Raw genomic sequence first — 24,715 nt, forward strand, 5'->3', positions numbered from 1 at the left:
ATTATATCTACACATACTCTTACTGACTTTTTGCATTAATGTTGAGAGTAGCAGAGGAGTTTGAAATTAATGAATAAAAGGCAGATTTTTCGGCCCTGCTTTACTTGGTTCCCCTGGGAATTGGGGCACCGGCAATTCTTATTTTTCCACATTGAACACGGCAGCCCTATGGTCATTTAGCATTCTAAGGTGCAACACAAGACGTTGATTGGTGGCTGGTGCTAATTAAGTGCCCTGTGTCTACACGCTAAGAAGGAGCAAGGAGCTAGGAAGCTAATACGAGGACCTGTAACAGCATTACTACTGTCTGTGTTCGGTCCAATCACATGTAAGTACATTATCTCGTCATGATCCATCCTGCGGTCTCTGTCACTTGCTTCCAAACCAAACGCACGCACCACTATCAGAGATCTTTACAACAGCAGGCGTTGGTGTCTTAAGGCCAGATCAAAAGGGGACACTAGAATCAACAAAAACTGAAAGTTCCTTGTAGTTACTTTAACTACTGCTTCTATAAAGAGTCTCAAAGAATACAACACATATGAAGACTTACCTCTAAATTCTACTAGATCCGTGTTCAGTCTGTCTCCGCTCCGCCACGGGCAGTCAAACTTATGTTTCACTCTAGCGTATGTGTGCACTTCCACTGGCTCCACTTGCGCATCTACTCCGTTGCAGCTCCTTCGCTCGGACCCTTGCATAGCAGATACACAAGGCTTCTATTTCTGCCGGATGCCGGAGCACGGCGCATTAATTCAGTTGAATTTAGCACAGAGCAGACAGAAAGTCACATACCGAAATCAACAACATAACATCTGGTTAATTTTCATAATAAAGAAAGAGAGACAAATCAAAGCTTTACTCCTAATCCTTCGGTTGGGAACACTAACCCTTTGTCTGTTTGTTGTTGTGTTTATAACACACACACAGTATCTCACAAAAATGAGTACGCCGCTCACATTTTTGTACATATTTTATTATATCTTTTCATGGGAACACTGAAGAAATGACACTTTGCTACACTGTGAAGTAGTCGGTGTACAGCTTGTATAACAGTGTAAATTTAATGCCCCCTCAAAATAACTCAACACACAGCCATTAATGTCTAAACCGCTGGCAACAAAAGTGAGTACACCTCTAACTGATAACGTCCACATTGGGCCCAATTAGCCATTTTTCCTCCCCGGTGTTATGTGAGTCGTTAGTGTTGCAAGGTCTCAGGTGTGAATGGGAAGCAGGTGTGTTAAATTTTGGTCTTATACTGATCACTGGAAGTTCAACATAGCACCTCAAGGCAAAGAACTCTCTGAGGATCTGAAAAAAAAGATGGCCTAGGCCGTAAGAAGACTGCCAACACCTTGAAACTGAGCTGCAGCACGGTGGCCAAGACCATACAGCGGTTTAACAGGACAGGTTCCACTCAGAACATGCTCAAATCATGATTAGACTTTGAAGAATAGGGGCTTGTTCTTTAAATTAGCAAATAATAAAAAAAAAAAAAGGCAAAGCAGGACAGCTCTCTAATTTGACTTTTTAATATTGACACAGACGAACCTTTTGGGGAAGTTGCCCTTCCTTAGTGTGTACTCTGGCAACAACATACACAGATGGGGTTAATTAAAGATGACCTCAGCCAGCTCAGCTACATCCCAACGAAGAGAGCCAAAACCAGTCCAGTCTCGTGATGTAGGACACTAAAACACAAACACAAGAGACACCCAATATACTGGCATATTTTTTAAGATAATTTTTTTTTTTTTTTTTTTTAATATTATACTCGTCAATACGTTTTGTGCGTCTTTGGTACTTCCTGTTTTGACTATCCTGCAACATGAGATTCTGGAATGGTTGTGGCTGTCCCTGTTATCATGTGCTCAGGTTCCACTCAGAACAGGCCTCGCTATGGTCGACCAAAGAAGTTGAGTGCACATGCTCAGTGTCATATCCAGAGGTTGTCTTGTATGGGTGCTGTCAGCATTGCTGCAGAGGCTGAAGGGGAGGAGAGTCAGCCTGTCAGTGATCAGACCATACACTTTACACTGCATCAAATTGGTCTGCATGGCTGTCGTCCCAAAAGGAAGCCTCTTCTAAAGATGATGCTCAAACGGTTGCTGAAGACAAACCGACTAAGGACATGGATTACTGGAACCATGTCCTCTGGTCTGATGAGACCAAGAGAAACTTATTTGGTTCTGCTGGTGTCAAGCGTGTGTGGTGGCAACCAGGTGAGGAGCACAAAGACAAGTGTGCTTTGCCTACAGTCAAGCATGGTGGTGGGAGTGTCATGGTCTGGGGCTGCATGAGTGCTGCAGGCACTGGGGAGCTACAGTTCAATGAGGGAACCACGAATGCCAACATGTACTGTGACATACTGAAGCAGAGCATGATCCCCTGCCTTCAGAAACTGGGCCGCAGGGCAGTATTCCAGCATGATAATGACCGCAAACACACCTCCAAGACGACCACTGCTTTGCTAAAGAAGCTAAGAGTAAAAGGTGATGCACTGGCCAAGCATGTCTCCAGACATAAACCCTATTGAGCATCTATGGGGCATCCTCAAATGGAAGGTGGAGGAGCGCAAGGTCTCTAACATCCACCAGCTCTGTGATGTCGTCATGGAGGAGTGGAAGAGGATTCCAGTGGTAACCTATAAGCTCTGGTGAACTCCATGCCCAAGAGAGTTGAGGCAGTGCTGGAAAATAATGGCACTTTGGGCATAATTTGGACATTTACACTTAGGGGTCCACTCATTTTGTTGCCAGCAGTTTAGACATTAATGGCTGTGTGTTATTTTGAGGGGACAGCAAATTTACACTGTTATACAAGCTGTACTCTCAATACATTGTATCTAAGTGTTATTGCTTCAGTATTGTCCCATGAAAAGATGTAATAAAATATTTGCAGAAATGTGAGGGCTGCACTCATTTTTGTGAAATATCGTAATTGTGGTAACAGTGGATTCTGTTCACAACTCTAGCTTTCCCACAGTGCCTCAAAATGCAGCCAATGAGGGTTGACGGACAAGGGAGCAGAGAGCAAAACTGCAACGGAAACTGCAACACACATGCAACCAGTGAAATTCCCCATCCAACACTAACTTTATTACTGGGGTAATGAAATTTAACAGCCACCTCACAATTGGTCAAAACCAAAAACCACCACAAAAATGAGAATTACTTTATTCATTAAGTCGAATGAAACACTAACAGACCGTAACATTGCATTTTGGAACATAAAACAGTGAGATTAACAAACTACTCAGTCCAGCAATAGGCATGATGGAAACTGTGGGCCATTGCTGTGAGGAGATGCTGACCATGTCCTTGCATCCCTACTATCTCCCCCGGGCATTTCTACTGTTGTTGTATTTCCATATTCAGCAGGGGATTGAACCAGGAACCTTTAGATTACTGGGAACAGCTCTACCTCCTGTCTTAAAGATCAGATTTGAAAGCCAACAAATACAAATTGAGTGCAGAGGAAATGTAATTCATAAGAAGTTAATATACTGTGGGTGAGAAAAAAATCTACAATTCAATTTCAGATGGATTTAACCTCATTGGGATTATGCAAAGACGTTCCAAGTACTGTATGTATGTAAATCCATACTGGATCCTGTGTAGGTTCAGGTTCTTCATGAAAAAATACCAAGCTGTGCTGCTTTTTAAAATTGCTGCATGCCATTATTCATGTTTCGGCCTTGTCACGGACTCAACCGCAGTAGTCATGACCACAGAAAGCCCAGCCAGGCCACAGCCGGCGCCTGGCTCTGCCAGCAGAATGCGACTGCTGGACTGGAGATTGCTTTAATCCATGGAGCCAACCTCTGTGAGGGATTGAAATCAGGAGCAGATAGGCGTCATCATTTACAGTAGACTGCATATGGACATAATGACAGGGCTTACCCCGCGGCTTACATATAGCTACCCACCTTATCGGACTCGTACAGGGTTTCACTCTGGCCTGCGTGTGGCTGTCAGTGCTGATGGAGGCGGCACAAGTGGATCAATGGGTGCTGAGACAAAAAAGAAGCTCACCAGTGGCCTTCCTGCCAGTCACCCAACCATGGCCTTTCTATTGTAAGAGACAGAAGCAATGTGAGTTTCCTTCTCTCCTCACTTGACAGGGTTTAATTAATTATTTAACATTATTATATATATTATATTATTTCCTCACATGTATTATGTATCACTATTATCATTAATATTAAAGAATCAGGAATATATATATATATATATATATATATATATATATATATATATATATATATATATATATATATATATATATATATATATATATATATATATATAAAAAAGCAGATATCAGTTTCTCTATAATGATATCTTTGTTTTGTGGGTTACAGCACACATACAGACTTTTAACAGCATCACCTTCAAAGAACTCAAACCCACATCTGCAGCATCAGAACCTCAATCAGTTCAGTGTGAAGTTCATCAAAGTAAGAGCTTGTCGCAGGTTTGACTCTTTTATCAACAAGATAAACTCATAAACACATTGACAGTGATAGTTGTAGAGCTCTTTTACGAGAATTACCCAAACCTTACTGGACAGCAGCAAAGTAAGCAATAATCCCTTCGGTCGAATGAAGACAAAAGTAGTTTAAAGGAACTACGCACCATCGTGTCAGCTACTGTTCGTTTGAAATGTTCAAAGCTGTAGGTTTCCCTCTGGCGTCATGTCCTGACGGGCCCGTCTAATGCAGCAGTATAAAGAGTGAGAAAAGTCAGGTGGTCCAGGTTGTTGGAAGGGGTCATAATACCCCTTTTCCACCAAAGGTGAACCAAGTTCTGGTGCTGGTTCTAAGATGGTTAAGCCTGCAAACATTTTAAGAAAAGGTCTTTTCCAACTGCATGAGAGCCACCGTAGAATCACTAAGTGAAATATTTTTCACTTAATAAGTGAATAATATTATGTCTAGTTTCACACGGATACGGATAACCCTTGTTATACCCTTGTCTTTAAAAAAATGGCATAATGTAGTTGGTCCTTAGTCAAAATGACCCAACCCCCAGCACTGATGTAGGCGTTACTCTTTTCTAGACCTGCAAAGTGTTAGGGCCTTTCCAGTTTTCCTGTCTGAGAGCCATCTGTTAAATCGGAAAGAACTGGTTGCAGAGTAGGCACCGGCTCCAAACCAGCACCTGAACCAAGGTGGCCGAAAAGTGTAACAATGGAATAGCAAGTTCATAAATAACGTAATGCCAGTGACGTGACTGAACAAAGTTTTATCCAAAAGTATGATGTCTTCCTAAACCTAAACAAGTAGTTTTTGTGCCTCAGCTGAACCAATCCGAGGCCATTTCAAAACATTAACAACAGTCCAAAAGTCATTTCATAACATGTACACCATTTACCATAGAGTGTCATAGTTTGAAGGTTAAAGCCTCTGTCCAAGATTCAGGAGTGAGAATGTGGTGCATATACATCGTGTAAGATGAGATTTATTTTTGTGAAAATGTATTTTATTTTGTGAATAACATTATTTTATTCCCTGGTTTATTCAGATATTTGATTGATTGATTTTTTTTCATACATTATAATGTATGCTCCCTTTTAAGTTAAATCAGGAAGTGCATAATGTGGCGCAAAGAGGAGGACATTAAAAGAGGTCAAGTTACAGAGAAGATGTTGTCCCCATGATTCCCTTACCCACGGCCCTAAAGTAATAATAGTTCAAGTTAAGGTTAGAGGAAGGAAGCGTTACAATAGTGTATAATGTTAAAGCATTCTGAATACATTATTAATATATCTTCTAATATATTGAGCAGATAAATTATAACAATTTGGTTAATGTGCTTTCCACAGTAATGATTATATATATTTATATATCCATTAGACAGGCCGACCTATCAGTTGTAATGGATAATGGAGTGGAGTGGTGTTCAATTCTAGTGTCCTTTAAGGAGAATTGTAACGTCAATAAAAAATATAGATTCAATTATTTTCTAAACCAAAAAAAGCATTGTTGCCAGTGCTTTTCTCTTTCTTTTTTTGCCCTGAGACATATCTGCTACAGCCCTAATAACTTTCTCAAAAAAAAAAAAAAAAAAAGAACAAGAAAAACTATTTTTTCAGCTCACGTCGTCTCTCGTCTGGTGGCTGTGCAGTGAAAGAACTCGACCTGGAACGATTGTCAGAGGTGGGTAGGATTTTGAAAAAGTGAAGGGCATGTGCCTTAAGGTGAGGTGCAGGATAGCGTGGTGGAAGATAAAACATCACGCTGGCAGGGAGATGTGCAGAAAAAAAAGGCAGATTTGTATTTGTAGTCTCAAATACACATGGAACAAAGAAAAGCATCCTTTACACAGCTCAAGACAGTTCTGGCACAGCTGATCTCTATAATGGAGAGTTGAAAAGCTTTACAACAAATATCCATCTTTTTTACTTGCTCATACCAACAAGGTCTAAATACATTTAATAAATAAATACCATTCATTCAAAATAAACAATTAATGTGTACATCATTCAGTATTCATCTTAATTAGTTGTCATTTCATCACAAATCTCCTATCCAATCGAATCTGAGAACATGCCTACTCATACACCACACAAAAAGACTACAATACTCAAAAAAAAACTGATGCAATGTATCATTCCAACAAAGGAGGAATAGTAATTCTGGGTGTCAGGTGAAATAAAAACATCCTCCCAACAGATCATTCTGGTCGTGGCCATCAGGAGTTTAATCTCTGTTCTGTCCTGTAACATTTTACAAAAACATACCCAGCGTGGGAGGCCTGAAATTTCCTTTTCATAACACTCTGCGGGTTAACTTCTGCCAGCGATCCTCCAGCGGCAACTCTTATCAGTCGTATACATTTCTACACAAACTAAAAAAAACCTTGTGTAATGTGAGAACACAAAGCTGATAACTGCTCATGTGGATATTGCACTCTGGAGTTATCACAGAAACCTCCTGTCTGAGACAGATAAAACAACTGCTTTACGCTTTACAGTGTTTTCTGCACCCCGAGATGCTATTACTCTCTGGGCAGCCATTCACCGTGAATGTAGTGTGCAACAGCAACACACCATCAGGAACTTTGAGCTCATTTGCATTCGTTCATAATCAAACTGACCATCAGCTAAAGCTAAATAAATCAATTAACGTGCTGCATCTTCCCTCAGGGACCAGTGAACATGAAACATGGGCTCACCCATCGTGGGGCCCCGGCTCGCCTCGTCTCTCAGTTCAAAGACTCCCCCTAATGACTGCGACACTCTCGCTAATGAGTCCGCGTAACTGGACCTGCGACTCCACATTCATATCACAAGTGAAATCATTAGAGGCAAAATGGAAGGGGAATGTCAAGGGGCGGGCGGCATTCTGTCTCAAAATGCCATTGTCCATTTATGTCGCCACAGCCGAGTAAGTGGGAATCAGGGAGTGGGAGGGAGGGGCCGTCACAGCTGCGTTCTCATCAGACAAGGTGCTGGAGAAGGTTAAAGCAGACGCACGTATGGTGTCTGCATCAGTGACATTTAGATCTTGTATTCTTATTAATAGCCTCACAGTCCATTAGAAAAAGCCTCCATTAACCTGTGCCTTATTAAGTCGTGGGGCTTGGTCAATGAGCGGAAGCTGCAGACACGAGATAACGCTGAATTCACAAACTGTGGGGCTGTTCAAGAGAGGTAATGAGGAGCAAAGGCTTGATTAGTTTTACATCCTTCATTGAACAAAGTCTCGCATATAAAACCTCAGATAAATTGTCCAGCGGGGTTTCACGACTTTGAGGTTAAACTCGTGCTATCTGTTAGCCAATGTCACTTATAAGGCACCTCATGGTGTGTTCCTTTTACCTCAGAAGTCGGAAGCTGGAGCTGTGAATGACATCCTGACATCCACAGATGTCCACAAGTTGCTGCACATCTCAACAGTATATTCCACAGCTTTTACAGGTGACGCAAAGCGAGCATTTTGGGTTTCGCAGTCAAGGCTGGTGGGGTGTGTTCAAGTTGAAGGTGCCGACGGCAACTCAGAATTTTTGAGCTCAAATGGAACGCACCACTGGATAACTGCGTATAAATGCATAATAGAGTATGTATATCAATCTTAATAAATCAACAAAAAAGCTTGGTAAATGTTTAATGATTGCCTAAGTAAGTAAGTTAAACAACACATGTGCAAGATAACAATAATTTTTTAAAGCTCTTACTAACATTCTGACGCATCTGTAAAGCATCTGCAAGCTGTCCTATAATCTCAAAATAATGTGTTTATGGGGCCATTCTTAGCTGATAGTTTTAATCATTGTTCCTATCAGCTAGGGCTTTTTACAAGGACTATACTTTGCAGTGTTACCTTACATGTGTTACCCTGAAAGCCTGTCCTGTACAATGATTAGCCATAATGTAAATATATTTAACCTGTTAGCATGAGAAAAGTTGGCTTTCACAGAGAGCAATCAGGGACTTACATTAATATATTGATCTGTGGTCAAGGCTCAACTGAAAGAGCGTTCCCTGATTGTAGGGTTCTTGTTTGGATCCCTCCATACTATCCATATGTTGAATTGTCTTTGAATGGAATCTAGAATTTGGATGTGGTTCATAGTAATTTTGTGTTTTGTTTTTTTTTATTGCATATGGATATTTTACTGTTCATTGTAAATACTAAGTAATACTGAGGGAGATTCTCCAGTTTGAGTATTTAGGAAAGGAAGGAAAGGAGTCACATGTGTTCTGTATCGAAATACTGTTCATGTACTCCTGAAAGTCTTGATCCAGATAGCTTTACATTATCATGCGATTTTTCAGGTTTGGCTTCATAGCACAGGTTCTCTTTCCCACGGGAAAAATGTTTGAAAGGCCTCTTTTCATGTTCAGCATGAATGGGAGGAATGATTACACCATAAAACCTGTTTCACTGTCCATTAACTCTCTCGTGCCGACGCGCTCGTGCTGCAGCTCCCTCCGCCACCTCAACCATGGAGCCCAGATTCACGTGAGCTCCCTCAAACTAGAAGGGCTTTTTCTGCTTGTTATAAATGGGTCAGTGTCTCTGCCCTGAAATACCTTTAGTGTGCCTGGTCAGAGGAAATCAAATATGTGAATTATTAAGTCAGTAAAGCCATCTCAAACACACACCATAAAAAAAAAAAAAAAAAACATTAGCCAATTTGCAGCAGTCGGTGCTACACGTCAGCAACATTTCATCTGGCACTGACAGCTGCTGACACGATGAGAAACATTTCCTGCACAACAAGTGACAAGAGGTGATAAAGCTGCCCCTACCCTCACCGACACACTAATGTGTTCAGCTGCAGTGTTGATTAACACATGTAGAGATTTAAATATGAAGCCACCTCTGTGTAGCTCGCTGTGCTCGCTCACATGATTGTATTGGTTTCCTGCCTGATGAAAAAAATTGCGGCCCAGTCGGCAGAATCTTTTGCTACCACTGATACGGTTAACTTTGTGGGTGTCGTGTGTACCATACTGACCATTCATCAATACGTAGCGTATGACATGTATATGAGATGACTTTCATATCAAGAGGTGGTAGGACAGCCTAACAATCGTGAATAGAAAACCACTGGATGTTGTTTAACAAGGCGTCAGGACATTTTTCTGCCTGCATTTGTGGCGACAAAGCGGGATGTTTTTGACAACACTGATTTGAAAGTAGCATTAAGTGCTAGACCCAAAAATCCAACAACGGCGCACCTTTGGTCTGGTTAGGTTTCCGCTCAAAAGCCACTTGGTTAGGGTTTGGAACAGATCATGTTTTAATACAAGGTTAACCGCAGTGATGGCTGGAGATGTCCTGACATATTGTCAAAACTCCGCTGAGCATATTCCAAAAATCAGGAAATCTCCAACAATACTCAGATTTCATACCCTTGCATGATTTTTGGAATATGCACAATAGCTTTTCGACGATACATCAAAAGATCACCAGCTGTTATTTGTGGAAACAGAACCAGGTGTTTTAAAGCCAAAGCATGATTTTTTCTAACCCTGAACAAGTGGTTTTTGAGCCTCAACCTAACCAGACCATAGGCACAGTGTTGTCATGACATTAAAATTGAAAATTCAAGCTGCAGAATGTAAAAACCGTCATAATTGCAAAGCTTGAACACATCCATGGTTTGAAGAAACACACATTGCCTGCATGTATTCTGGCAGCTTGGCTGAAAATGCACTCAGAGTGTACTGTAACCTAATCTCTGCATCCCTATTAATCATTACCTGCCACAGCTACTTCAAATTACGTGTGCAGGTGCACTGGAGACGGCTTTTACATTTTCACATTACCTTCCATGACGGTTTTACCCTTTGCTGTTATTAATCCTTTTCCCACTCAGAGTTAGTGAGGCTTCCCCACTAGACCTCGCCTCTTTTTCCTGCCCTGCGATTGAGAAATATGGCTTTATTTTGGCTTTATTTTAAAACCTTGACATGTAAAACTTAATTCTTCCATCATTTCTAATAGACAGTCATAAAAAGTGATGTACCTGTCCTTAAGATACTCCCACTACATTTATCTAATGTCTTTAAATCTGCTCCACCCAACTCTGACTGCTCTAATCTTTACAGCTTTAAAAACCTCCAGCACTACAAAGCCATCACTAAATTGATGTAATAATAAAAGAGTGCGTTGGCTCAGTGTTTTACTCTGTCATCTCACAGTAAGACGACCTTACATTTGGACATGGCAGGCTTATCTGTGTGCACTTTTCAAGAGATGCCTTGTGCTCGTTTAGGATTTTTCCAGGTTTTCCAGTGACCTGTTGTTAGGATGAACTCTGTAAAACGGTAGCAAGTGACCCTTGAGTTAATGGAAATAACTTTTTTACTCTACAACTAAAGCTTTGGACAAGCCTGGAGACTGAAAGCTACAAAGACTTGACGAACCTTGCAACAAAAAGATTTTTTTCCATAATTTGTTTAGTTTGACTGTCTATGAATAATCTGATCACTAAGTACTACTGGGGATTTTGTGTGATGACTCTATTAATCCCATGAGAATGCCAACTGTATCGTGTTCTTGTATCAGATAAACAGTTGTACGACAACCAGTAGCCTGCATTGTTTATATGCAGGGCCCTGGAGAAGTGTGTTGAACTTCATAGGCAACAGAGTGAATAGGAGGTGAGTGAACTTGACAAAATGAAGAACACTGGCTCTGATGCAACACCCTATCGCACAATGTCCCGCCCACAACACTATCTGACTGGTAACACGTCACATTAATTGCCTATAAACAGCAAATAATCTGAATCTGCAAAATAACTCACGTAAGTGACCAAATGTAGAACATAGACGTAGTGGAGATGAAATATAAAGTAGCACATAATAGAAATACTCATGTAAAGTACCTGAAAATTGTACTTAAGAACAGTACTTTTGTAAACTGTACTCAGGTTTATTCCATCACTGGTTGTTCGAAACTTTGACACAGTGATTCCTTGATTCCTTATATTTCTAACACTACATGCTTTGATCTGCCGGCTGTCAAACCTGTCACTCTTCTCAAAAATCAAGGTCGACCAAACGTGTTACAGCATGCAGTGCATTTGAATGAATCTGAATTATGAGCCAGCTTTGAGAGTGGCGGGTATCTGTAGCATCCTAGGTCTCTCCATCAAAGCAGCGGGTGTCCGTCTGCAGGGAGAGGAGCTTGCATCTCCTGAATGCCTTCCCCTCAAACAGGCATTTCCATCATAACCAAGGCTGCTGTCTTTTCCCCCACCTGTGTATAGTCATCGTCGACGAATACGTACTATTGTGATTTACAGTCTGTTGGGTTTGGTCTTAATCCCTAATATGAAAAAGAAAGGAGATGTACCTTTCACTTCTTTGGTGGCTGCTTTATGCGATCTGTGGAGAGGGTCTGGGTTACCACTTTGAATGGTTTGCTCAACATTTGACCGCTCAGAAGTGCTAAGAACAGGACAAAGAATGGAACCTTTAGGGACCCACAGGTGTGATTGGGGATGAACTGAAAACTTCCTTTATAAGAGATCAATGAGAAACACGCTTAGAACCAACAACACTAATGGTTTTGATTTTCTAAGGTCGAAACAAAATTTGCCTCCAAAAACTAGAGATAGACTAATCCAATTTTCCATAAGACAGCATTACCTTTCAAACCCTGTAGATAATGAGAATGGGTCTTAACAATGATCTGTGCACATATTGAGGACTTGGAGGCTGGACAAACGTTTTTAGGCCCTTGTTATATTTCTAAACTCTAATTGTACACTAGCTTTTCAGGGAAGGGGTGTAGTGAATGCTCAGTATACTCCCCACAGGATCACACGCCTGTTCTTTAATAAGCTTTAACAAGGAAAGGGCCAAATGTAAAAGCTCTACTCCTCATTCCTGCCGAGGAGCGTTTTCAGCTTGGTGCTGGCAGGTTAATATGGTAAACATAAATTCCCTAAGGGTGGGGGGGTTTGAAGCATGTGGTGATGTAGCTGCTGAAGCATATCAGGGTTGGCTGTCACGCCGGCTGATACTTTCCCACCGCTTGGCCAGAGAAAAAACTCTGGTGTTGATGTGCTGTGGCCTGACAAAAGACGATTCAGGAAAATCAGGACGCAACACTTACGTAGCTTCACAGAAAATACCTACTGATACGCCACTGTTCTCCTTGAGGACAAAATTTCACGTTGATGATAGAAAGTGTTTTTGTTCCTCCTGTTTAGTGTTGGCTTTTGCATCCTGCATCTGCAGGATTTTGGCTACTGTGTGGATTTATGTTTTGGCGAACTGACCTGTCAGCAGAAAACGTTAAATGGCGCAAAATTAAACTTTCTCCAGTACAGGCAAGAAATGCATGTACACGCATTTCTAAAAACTAATCTTAATGAGCTAACTCAACCCTTCCTGAGGTACCATGCTCGGGGCTGTCAGCAGTGATAAGCTTAGTATGGCCGGGCATTTGTGTTTCAGCTGAGAGAGGTACTCATCAAAAGGGGTTTATTGTTCATTACCAATCGTTTTAATGATCTCTGTTGGATTAGTTTTTACAGGAGCCTCACTTAAGCCTCTTCATCCTTGTTCACACTGCAGTTCTGATTGACGATATAGAGGATGTATTTTAATACTTGCTGATTTGAAATCATTTCATGTATATTCAGCGCAAAGTGAATGTACATTGTGGAGGGAAAATGCAGCCAATGAAATTATCCTGTCAAAGGTTTTTTGCAATGTTTTTTGCAGACACAAAGGTGTCTGCAGTACCTAATAAGTTTTTCAGGCAATTTCTATGAAGGCCATCACTCCCTCCATGATCTCCACTCATTTACACTGAATAGTTACTTATTCATTGGGCAGTAAATTTAGACTTCATACACTTATGAATCATCATCAGTTTGTGTCATCGCCGTGGCTGGATTGCCAGCCTGACAAACAAGCAGCTGGTCCACCGGTGCCCCAAAGCTTCACTATGTGCTGATTGGTTCGTGGTAGTTTAATTAATTGTACGTTTTCTGGGGAATATGGGAATATGCACTGCTTGAACACATTGTCTTCTGGCATTTAAAGAGCAATGAAGTGGATCCTGTTAGCTTATCTTGGGGCCATGTCTTAAAGGGGGGCCTTTTATTAAAATCTAATTTTAAAGGATGTGGTTTTCACTGTTCTATTTTCTTATATTGCGTAGAAAGCCCCAAGCCTTTCCCACAGAAGATACTAGTCTTGAAACGCCTAATGAAAATATAGCATTTTTTGTTTTAAAAAAGGTTAAATCATTTCCTAAAACAATGTGAGTTGAACAAGATGAAATAATGCATTCTTTTTCGTTATGAGTCATCAAGGCAGTAAAGCTTGTTTCAGCTCATTAGAAGAGAGAAACTTGAATTCAGAAAGTGTGTGGTTGTAGTTTTCTTCTTAGTAAGGAAAATAGGCGTAAACATATATCCTTTAATGACATTTTTAGTTTATTTGGTTTACTTCTTCAACTAAGAAACAAACCAGACTTTTGAGTCTTGAGGTACAAAGTGATACTTGGACACAGGACACTTGCTGGTCAGCATGCTAACTTCAGTAGACATCTCTGCAATGGCACATAGAAGTCAGTGAAATGACAACACTGTTGTTTCTTCACACTGATGCTCATTCTTTAAATGTTTTAAATTCAAATTCTGCCCCTACGATTTATTAATAATTGCTCCTTTAATCCACCAGCTGTTTTGTGGTGCAGGGCATCATAGCAGGTTAATGCAGACAACCGTATTGTGAGTGGTGGGAATATGATGATTGGTTCCCGGGCAGTAAGAGGATTTGAACTTGAAATTGTTTTTGCTTACACTCTTTATACAGATCAGCCTAACTGGCAAATTTGCAGCTACCCCACCATGCACTCCATGATTCCTGGCAACGTCAACTGTCTGTACTTTTGTTTTGAATGTGTGACCTGCAGTGGCATGAGGGTTTTAGATAATTATACACATTTTCAGCTCAGAAGACATGAATAATGGTGAATAGGATACATAAATTGTAATGTTCTTAAGAGCAGGCTCCAAAGGCAGAACAAGATCTAATGATCCCATAAAGCCTTATGTACTATGTGACAGCAGCCCCTGTTACTGCTAACAGCATATTGTCACCAATGAAAAGACATGTCGTTGTTAGTGACAAAGGCAGATGAATGCCACATTAGCCAAACACATCTGATTTATGTAAACAGAGGTGAGCAATGAGTTATTCCAAGCTTATATGTGAAGGTGTGACCGGTGACCCCTTCAGGCATGACGGAGGCTCTTATTAAGGCTGATAATTTGCATTGCAGAACCACAGTTCAGTCAGTTCATACACCTATACACATTGTTCAGTACACTGTATTCATAAGTGTGCATATGCTAGCCTGCTAATTTTTTTCTAATGCAGTCTATCAGCGCCATGCATATTCATACATGCATACGTTAATAGCTCTGAAATCAACAGCATCATTCAGATTAATCTGTTAATTAAGGTTGAGAGGGTTGAAGCACCATGGGAAAAAATATTGCTGGGAAGAGATTTGCAATGCACACCAAGCAACAACAAACAAAACAAATGTCCTGTAATCAGCTCAAATGACTTTCACCAAGGCTACTTGTCTAGTCTTCTTTGATATGCAATTGTGTCATTGTTGAAATTTTAAAAATTCTCAGATGAAGCCATTGTCCCAGATGCTTCATACAACAAACAAACCAAACCAAAAAAAATAATCTTGTTGGCAGAGGTAACATAATAAGGCCCCACTTATCTGAAGCTTAAATTGACACTGTGTGCACTGAATAAGCCGCTTCTGTGATTTTTTTATTTATTTATTTATTTTTTTTCAGAACTAAAGGCGCTGGAACATTATGATCCTTAAAGACTGTGCTATTATAGAGCACTTTGGAAAAAAAAGCATGAACAAAATAATAGAGCAAATGATAGATTATCACAAGATGTGAGTATTTAACATAACGTACGTGGATATAATACACAGTGTGCACACACATATAAATGTGCAGTACACACACTTACTCACGCATACGCAAGCGTTCATTAATTTAGAAAATCATGTCTTGAATCAACTACAGGGGAAGGTGAGGCATAAAAAAGAGTTTTGAGAAATATAGTTAGTTAATATATATATACATATATATACTGTATATATAAATATAGTATAGTTAATGGTACATGATCGGATGATCTGAGGATATAGACCGATATAGAAGTTCATTACCTTGGGGTTTGGCGATGCAGAATCGTGGAGGGGACTCGATACCAGGATCCAGTAAAGATGCTGATACAGTGTAATGTGTTTTTATATAGGAGTCTGGCTGCTGCAATAATTGACTGAGGGACTGAGGGATTGAGGAACAGTGTGGATTCTGTGCTGTGGTGTGCCTGAAAACCTGTCTGAATATGTTGTTGCTATTTAGAAAAGGTAGCATCTATTGGTGGACTACACCCTACCTTACTTAAGAGGGGAACTTTTGAGATAGGTGTGAAATGGTTTGGTGTTAGTTGATCCAGACAAAGTTTTTTAATAGGGTTTGAACCATCGCATGTTCAAGTGAATGCATGACCTTTTCAGTAAAAAGAGAGCTGATAGTAATATATAGTTTACTCTGACCCAATTTCCCCAAGAACCTCTTTCAGCAGTTTAGTGGGAATAATGTCGAGGCAGCTGGTGGTGGACTTCATGCTGGAAATTATTTTGTCAAGCTGGGGAAGGGTAATGGGCAAAAAATTGTAAAATGCTTACAGACTCTTAAGTGGATGAACAAAAAACCCATGAGAGACAGAGATATTATGTTTGACATTATCAATTGTGTCTTCACAGATGCTTGCTGAGGGTTGCGAAAAGTTTTGGATTACAAGCTCTTTTCTAAGGTACAACTGAGTCAAGAATTAGACTACAGAAATGGCTGAAGGGAGTGAATAATTGTGCTGTCACCACACAGAGGATTCAATATGGCCGAGAGACAAGAGCAGCGGTGGTAAAGGAGGGACGCAAAGCCGGGGGGGTCAGGAGGGGACAGTCCATCCTAGTCTGATCTCTGCAGAGGACCTGGTCCAACAGTTTCCTCTAGAGCCCAGAACTAAATGCCTGGGTCAATAACATCCGGTGAAGGCAATTGATGTTTGCCTCTCCTCTTGTCACATTTGACAAGTTCCCCCAAGTTCCGAAATCTGGAAGTCAGATCAGTGTGGAGCCTAAAAGGGTAGATGTGATTTAGATGTTATTTTAAGGAGAAATACAAAAACCGGGTAAGATTCAAAGGACTGTCTGTCAGAAAGCTTCTACCTTACAGAGTGTTATTACTTTTAGCTGGAAGGAACAGACAAGGCAGCATGATTATACAATCATTTTAAGTGTGAGCCGAGGTGCCGTGTACTGAGCTTTTGCATCAGTTTCATGGACCAGTGATGAGAAGCTGAACTCTGCATACACAAGGCTGATGATAACCATCATCATAACAAAAAAACAAAAAAACAAAATCAATTTGCTGACTCTTTGTTGTGCTTATCCATGTTTATGTTTAATCAACAAAAAAAGGCAACAAAAAAGACTTCATAGATGCTAGTTTACTTCAAAGCCTGAAAGCTCTGCATCGATTCAATTTTGGTTTGGCTGCCCTGATTATTCTGTTAAATTCCCCCCGCCCCCCACAAAAAAGGCTGAATGGATCCCTTCAGAGAGCCACACAAATCATACTAAAGCGCACAGTTAATTAAATGTGTTGTCCAATGGATAATTATGTTTCTCTTTTGCAAAAGATTTATTCTTTTTTATGTAACTTTTTCACGGATCAGTGTATTACAACATCAAGAGATTTCACTCCTTACAGCCTCACGTCATGTGGGCTTGCAGATGAAAAAGAAAGATAAATATCACGGCCAGAGAATATTGACACAATCAATATTTTGGAGCTCATATTTCTGTTTGTTGCTTCTGTGGTTGGAATAATTGTTTCTGCATCTCAATGTGGTCTTTGGATTAAGAACACCAACATCCACTGTGGTTCTCACCAACCATCACTAACACTGAGCTGAAGACGATGACACGCTAGAAGACTTGCTTCAGCTGCTTTCCAGTACCCATTATTGTTCCAATACAATACATAGGCCAAATATACAGTAGGCCAAACATACCAGGATATCTTACTGCATCCAGCTGCATTTTGCAGTTTGTAAGTCAGCATGCCTTTCTGTCTATTCTGACCATAGACTTACATACACGACCTAGTGAACACTAAAAAACTACTTGGTGGGCAATATGGTTTCTTGGTTCAAAGCCATTTTTATCCTTTGTCTCGGGTCATTTAAGACAAATTTGACAAAATAAAATGGTGTCTTTCTACCGCGAAGACAGCCTTGTTTAATGCAAGGGCCACCTTTCCAACAGTGATATATTAAAAAAGGCTCAGCTGATAATGCATTATTCTCATGCCAAGGGGGGCGCAGCCTGACAATTTGAGATCTGTTAACAGAAATTGGATTAAATTGCTTTCCCTAAATATGCTCTCTTTCTTTTGTTGTACGTTAAAGACGTCATATTATGCTTTGGGGGTTTTTGCCTTTCCTTTATTGTGTTATGTAGCATTTTTGTGCATGCAAAATGTCTGCGAAGTGAAAAAGCCTGAAGCCTAAACTGCCTGAAACGTCTGGTTTGGAGTCAAGTCTTTATGTTGGCCTCTTATGTGCACCACTATGTTACAGTCATTGCATAAACATAAATATCTATATATTTATTTAAAAAAAAATAAACACTTCAGTCAGTCAGCAGACATACAGTTGTTACCACCATAGCTTTGATATTTTAGATCACCTTACCTTGCTCGGCATGACCCGCCCTACTTCTGCCTTTGATTGGCAACATCCTACCTGTTAAGTGATGCGCATGTAGAACGCTTACCAAAGACTGAACAGACGTCAGATGTCTCACTCTGTAGCTAAAACAGAATGTAAAAAGACACAATGTGAATGGGGTGCTGCAGCAATGCACCGTAGATGCACCGTATGAGAAAATTTATAACTACGAACCTGAAAAATATATTCTTTTATTCCAGCAAAGAATCTCGGGTTGATTGTACCACCCAGCAATAATAAGCAACCCAATGGCCTAACTCAGCAAGAAAGCATTCCAGCTTATTTCCCAGCATGGCAAACTATCAATTTTCTTTATAAGGCATTAACAACACTGACGTAAATAGAGCTCCTATATGTGTAAATCAGCCTGTGACTGTTCCCTTGAATCGGAGCTGCCATACATTTTCAGTGTGACAGCTCAAGGTTTTGCCTGTTGACAGTATTGTCAAATATACAAATGAGTGACCTGCTACTTGACTTATGCATGATCATAAATCAATGCAGGGCAGTGCTGAGAGCAAAGGGAGAAGAACAGAAGGAAATAATATAATAGACAAAAATTGTATTGTGCAAGAAATGTCTGCAGGCAGTGAACACATTTTTGAATTAAAGACCTCTTGTCTATTCTAATGTATTGCGCTGATTATAATCATTGCACTCTTATTAACCACACCAGTTAAGCTTGTGAAGGTATTACCAACTCCTGCTTCCATGAAAATGTGGCATTTCCAAGGATAATCATAATTCCCTGCAAACGTTAAATCTGAGCAGTCTTCGGATATAAATGACACTTTAAAGGTCTCTGGACAAATCAGTGCATCTCCATGAGCCAAGGCTGAAACATACTTACCTAAGCATATTGAGGAGTGGTGACAGATAATCCCATGACGACAATGATGCAGCCAGCAGGGCCAATCAAGTCACAGCTGGTTGGAGAGGAGAGGAGAGTTTGGTTCACATGGGCAGGTATGTCATACTAACTGAACTACTGCTGTGATATTAACAGTGAGTATTGTCTACACATTCCTGTACAACTTGTGTAGGTAATATGTTCCTGTGTTTATTAATGTTTTTTGTAAGGTTGAGTAAAGTTTGGCTTGACTTCAGAAATACGTGTATTTGCATTCTTGTCAAACGATACCATAGAAGATTGATACCGGTCTCATGTGTGTGCTTCAAGTAATAAGCTAGAACCAAGATCAAGCTTAGCTTAGCTTAGTATAAAGACTGGAAGCACAGAGACACAATGAGCCTCGCTCCATCCCAGTATCAAAATACGTAAAGCTCATTGAAAAGTGAGGTATCTGGACTGCAACACATTCTGATCTTTTATTTAACTTAGTTTAGATTTAACTATGACCAATTGTTTCTCCTTGTGTGAGTTAAGGAATGTGGCCTGTGTGCTGCTTACATCTTCGATGAGGACAACCCAGAAACAACAAAAGCTCTCTAATTAACATGCTGTTTAATTTGTTAACTTTATAAACAATCTTCTATATATCTTCAATTGCATTCATTGTTCAAACTTTACCCTTTTAACAGGGACAGTGCACAATTAAAACCTTTTGCACCAGAGATAGCTAGCAGCTAATTTACTTGAAAGTAAAGAACCTTCAAGGTTTTTCATTTCATTGTAGAAAGTGGGGTGTTTTCATCTTGTTTGTTGTATCATTTGTCATTATTATGCTAAGTGCATGAGGTACACCTGCTTATCACAGGCTCTGTGCACAATACTCATCATTTACCAGGCCAAACGTTTTCTTTTCATGCTGTTTGCTGATTGTTGCCATGGTATTATTGATTGATTGATTATTTTGTGGGTCTGATTGATTATTTTGTGTGTCTAACACCTTTCTTTTGTATCTGCATTTTCTCTGCTTTTATGATTTATTGAATTTTCAGTGCTTTCATTCTTAGTTGCAATGGTAGTTAGTGCTTTCAACAGTCGACGGCCAAGTCAATTGACTACAGATGAAATTAACCTCTCTGGCTGACTCTGGTATAATTTCAGGAATGCATTTTTATGACCTGTCTCTGTCGAGTAAAGTAAAAAAATTATTATTCATATGTTTCTGGGAGCGAAGGGGACTAGCACTTACTGATTTGCAGCCTTTAGTTGTACAAACGGTCCCTGTTCCAACTCATTTTCATCTGCTTACTCTCTCTATTTTATCATTTTTTTCTTTTTCCTTATCTATTTAAATCTGTCAGATTCTGTATAGCCTGATATCCTATCATCTTATTGCTCGCAGAACTTAATATTGTATTTTCTCTGTTGCTGTCAGTTTTCATTTCTGTGTCTGACAGATGCCAATTTGTACCCAATGACCTTCAAATGATGTCCAGTGCACACCTGACTCCACACAGCAGCTTTATTATACAGCACATTGCCGGGAGCTCCGCATACCGACCATTCCTCCTACACAAAAGCATACTGGCCACAGGGTCAGTCAGCATCAAATTTGTTGGACTCAACTCAGAAGAACGCTCACCTCCACCAAGGCCCAACTGTCCCCTTTATCCACATTATACTGTGCTCATCCATCCCAGATAGCAAAATTGTCGCAGCTCAGATCTGGCCCACAGTAGACACATACATTCATCCAGCCCAGATACCATGTGAAATGGTGATGCTTGGGCAGGCCACTTGTGTTTTTCCAGATCTGAGCTACAAGCAGGCCATGCAATGTCCACATGTCAGCCAGAAGCAAACTGAATAAACCAGAACCTGCTCTAATATGGACCATAATTGATTCTATTCTGCTGGGCTGGATTACTAACAAAATATTTGTTCACTCTTGGTGGCTTGATGGCAATTTTTCTGTCTGGGATAGATACCAGCCATCTAAATACAACATTTTTTTTTTTCATCATTAGCATTATTAATACCGTTAAAGAAAGTGAGAAACAATTACTGGATCCAGTCTCAGGACCCCCTTTCAGGACAGATATCAGTAGGTGTTAGGGGTGTGTGGTAAACAGTCATGGTTTTGACGTCCTGGTTAGGAGTGACTTTGGTACAAGAAAAAAAGCGTGATAGGTTTCTTCTCATTCACTTTCAGCAGAAAGTAATGTCAGTCCAAGATACAGTTTGTTCGACCAAGTGTCCATCAGAAATAGCTGGTAGACTATGTTTTGCATTAATCAGTAAACAGTGTACAGTACAGTATAGGTCACGCCTTTGCAGGGCTGATGAGAAAACAAATAAAAGAAAAGAATAAATGTGGTATAAGTGCCAGTTGCTTCGTTAATGTTTTTGGCCCATCTGCTTTCAAGGCTCAGAACTGTTATCATTCACCCAATGACGTGTGTTCTCATCATGGTGCGACGGACAGATGTACTCTTCGTTTAACTGCATGTACCAAACCGTGACAGTTGTTGACGAATACATCCACTGTTACACCCCTACTAAGTAATTTGGGTAAAATCAGTCCTCAGCCCCTTGTCACTGCAGTGGCACTTACATTGTTAGCGTTGCATGTTCTTAAACCAGTCTGCACCAGTAAAAATCCAAAAAACAACTACCACATAATAACTGGCAGGCTTGTGGGGGACCCATTGACTTGTGGGACATATTGGGGCCAATGTCTGCTTTGCCCAGCTGGGAAACCAACTCATCCATCCAGATCTTCAGTTAGAGCCTTGTAATGTTCATGATTCTCTCCAATTCCAGTGTCTTGATTTAATCAACGATGGCTCAAGCAAAGAAGCAATTTCACCTTTAGGTATAATATATCTACCTAATATATCTAATCTATCTCCTCAGCCTTTCCTATACTGAGCAGCCTATATGGCAGATATATCTCAACTATCTAAGGCCTTTTTTCAACAAGTCTCATAGAAATTGATACGAATAACTGAAACCCATGATTGCCTGCGCTACTGTATAATATCAGAGCTGGCCCACAACATTTCAGCAAAAGTGAATTTTTGCCTCCAGTCAGCTTGGCTGACAGGTGCATAAAAGGAGAGCCATGCAAATGCTAATACAGGCAAATAGGAAAATTTGCTCTTGCACACTGCACTGCACACTGTCTTATGACTGAGGGGTTGAAGTTACAGTTTAAATATTAAAGTTGTGTGGAGGTGCAGACACCATCCTCGACTTTTCATGCTTACTGGAAGATTTTTCCTCCTCAGCATTTTTACTTATACTTTGACCAGCAGGCACTGTCCTCACAGAAACAACAGCCTCAGTGGATTATGTAAAAGGCCATGTTATGATAGATAGATAGATAGATAGATAGATAGATAGATAGATAGATAGATAGATAGATAGATAGATAGATAGATAGATAGATAGATAGATGGATAGCCACCTAATTTCTTTTAGTGACGTGACACAAGTATAGGCACATTTGGGTTGCTGAGGCAGAGGGCTACGAAGACTGCAAAGACAATGTGGTTAATTATTCCATTTTGCGCAAGCACAATTTCCTGTCATCACTTGATGGTGAGATATCAAAATATGAAAAATATTATCTCAGAGCATCATAAACAATTGTGCAGTGTGGCATCTGAGACACCTTTTAAAATTGTAGATCAACTGTAGCCGCTGCAGCAGCAACTGTGACACAAGGCTTGTGGAGGCAATTAGGCTCAAATTGGCCGTTTGCTGATGGCACTAAATAACAGTTTGAAAATGCAAGAGCTGAACCAAACCACTGAAACTGTAATGAACAATAACCTGAGGTGGGTCTTAGTCTTAGTCGGCTTCACACAGTGAATCAGTTAGTGGTGAAAAGCTGCAAAACTAAACAAATGATCAGGAAAGGCTTCTAGTATTGGAGAAGCATTCATATCGATATTCCTGAAATAAGCTTTAAGATGATGTAAACAGTAACAGTATAGTAACACATAAAATGTCTTACTTTGAAAAACCCTGAACTGATCTTTCCCCAAGTAGCTATAATCACCTAAATCTTACCAAGCCTTAAACATAGCATTGGCAAGGACATCCTGAAAGCAGTAATATGAGCCACTCTTTTAACAGTCATGTTCAAAGTGATTAATTTGTCATTATACAAGGAGTCGTATAACTGTCATGCAACACAGAAATCCAGCTGAACACGTACAGACATGTATACACATAAACACCTCCTACATTATGCTGTACTGCATTCAATGAATTTGTGTTGGGGTGAATGTTAACAGTAGCAACAGTATGGTGATGACAGTAGGGTCGGCGTCTTCACATTAAAAGTAAAATTAAAACGTCAGGTAAACACCGTCCATCAACTGAGAGTGAAGCATCAACGAGTCCAACTCACCTCGTCCCGCTCTCTGTCTGCGAGGTCTGCAACAGTTTCCCACTGGTTGATCTGTAATGATGTGATGAACACAGGTCTCTGTAAGAATGTGGGTACAGCAGTCTTTCCCATTGCATGGCAAGCCTGAGTCCCCCTTGTCATTTCCTGTGACCAACATTTAGCCGGCAGCATTAAATCCAAGCTCCATTGGCATGGCTCCCATCCTGGACCTCCCCTCTCCTTGACGGTCTTGGTCCAGCCTTGTCAGGTTGGATGATCAAAAGATGCTGTGGGCAGTGATTATCTCAGAGTCTGCTAATCCTAATACTTGTTTCAGATTAAAGCATTATAAAAAAAACAATAGCTAAAAAACAGAAATGTAGCCAAAATGGATGGAACACCCAGTTCACTGCATTTGTCAGTGTTGCCATAGTTACAGTATATGTCTTTAAAGCTAGGGTTGTTAATGCATTTTGCTGTAGACAATTTGTAGACAATGTCCTAATATTCTGATAGCAAACATGAAATCAAATGCTCTACAATGCCCCTAAAAGGCCCATCAAATCATTCCTGCTTGTCTCTCTCAAAGAGTTAAAACTACATCTGAATATTGGGAGCAATGACAGCACCCATTTAGTCCTATGAGAATTGCTCTGCTTGTTCATATGTTTCTAGCTACAGGATTTTCCCTGGTAACTCAATGAATGAGTCATAACTGACCTTGTCTGCAGTTCAACAACAGTTTTATAGATGTTTTCAAACGGTGCTCTATGGGGAAAACAATGCCACCACCATTACCTATGTACTGTATATACCTGGCCACCCTAGCACACTAGGCAGGCCAAAGGCTAACGCTAGGCAGTCGGATATATTGCTGGGAGCATGCCTATGTTCCCACAGCCCTATGTTCCCACATTTCTAAGTTGTTTTTTGTTCCAAAACTAGGCCGTATGTTCCTACTTTTCCTCAGGGTTGGGTTAACCCCAACCCTTAAATTGAAGGGAAATGTAGGAACACAAGACCTAATTTTGAAAATGTCCTAGAAAAGTGGGAACATAGTGCTGTGGGAGCATAGGGCCTAATTTTTAGTGAAAAATAAATAAATAAATCTTAGAAATGTGCCATAGAATCAGATGTGT

At 40.3% G+C, this 24,715-nt stretch overlaps 1 long non-coding RNA gene across 2 annotated transcripts; it reads right to left on the reverse strand.

Annotated features, from left to right (window-relative positions):
• Positions 1-1,120: 1,120 nt before the first annotated feature.
• LOC119016957 lies at positions 1,121-23,973 on the reverse strand. Of its 2 annotated transcripts, XR_005074303.1 has the most exons (5): positions 23,598-23,973; positions 19,178-19,253; positions 3,932-4,074; positions 1,788-1,989; positions 1,121-1,694 (listed from the first exon to the last, which is right to left on the reverse strand). It is a non-coding gene; the product is annotated as an uncharacterized LOC119016957 (long non-coding RNA). The 2 variants fall into 2 exon arrangements; XR_005074302.1 differs by lacking the exons at positions 1,121-1,694; positions 1,788-1,989 and adding an exon at positions 3,658-3,826.
• Positions 23,974-24,715: the final 742 nt, after the last annotated feature.

This window comes from Acanthopagrus latus, chromosome 3 (genome assembly GCF_904848185.1).
Source record: "Acanthopagrus latus isolate v.2019 chromosome 3, fAcaLat1.1, whole genome shotgun sequence".
Lineage (NCBI taxonomy): Eukaryota > Metazoa > Chordata > Actinopteri > Spariformes > Sparidae > Acanthopagrus > Acanthopagrus latus.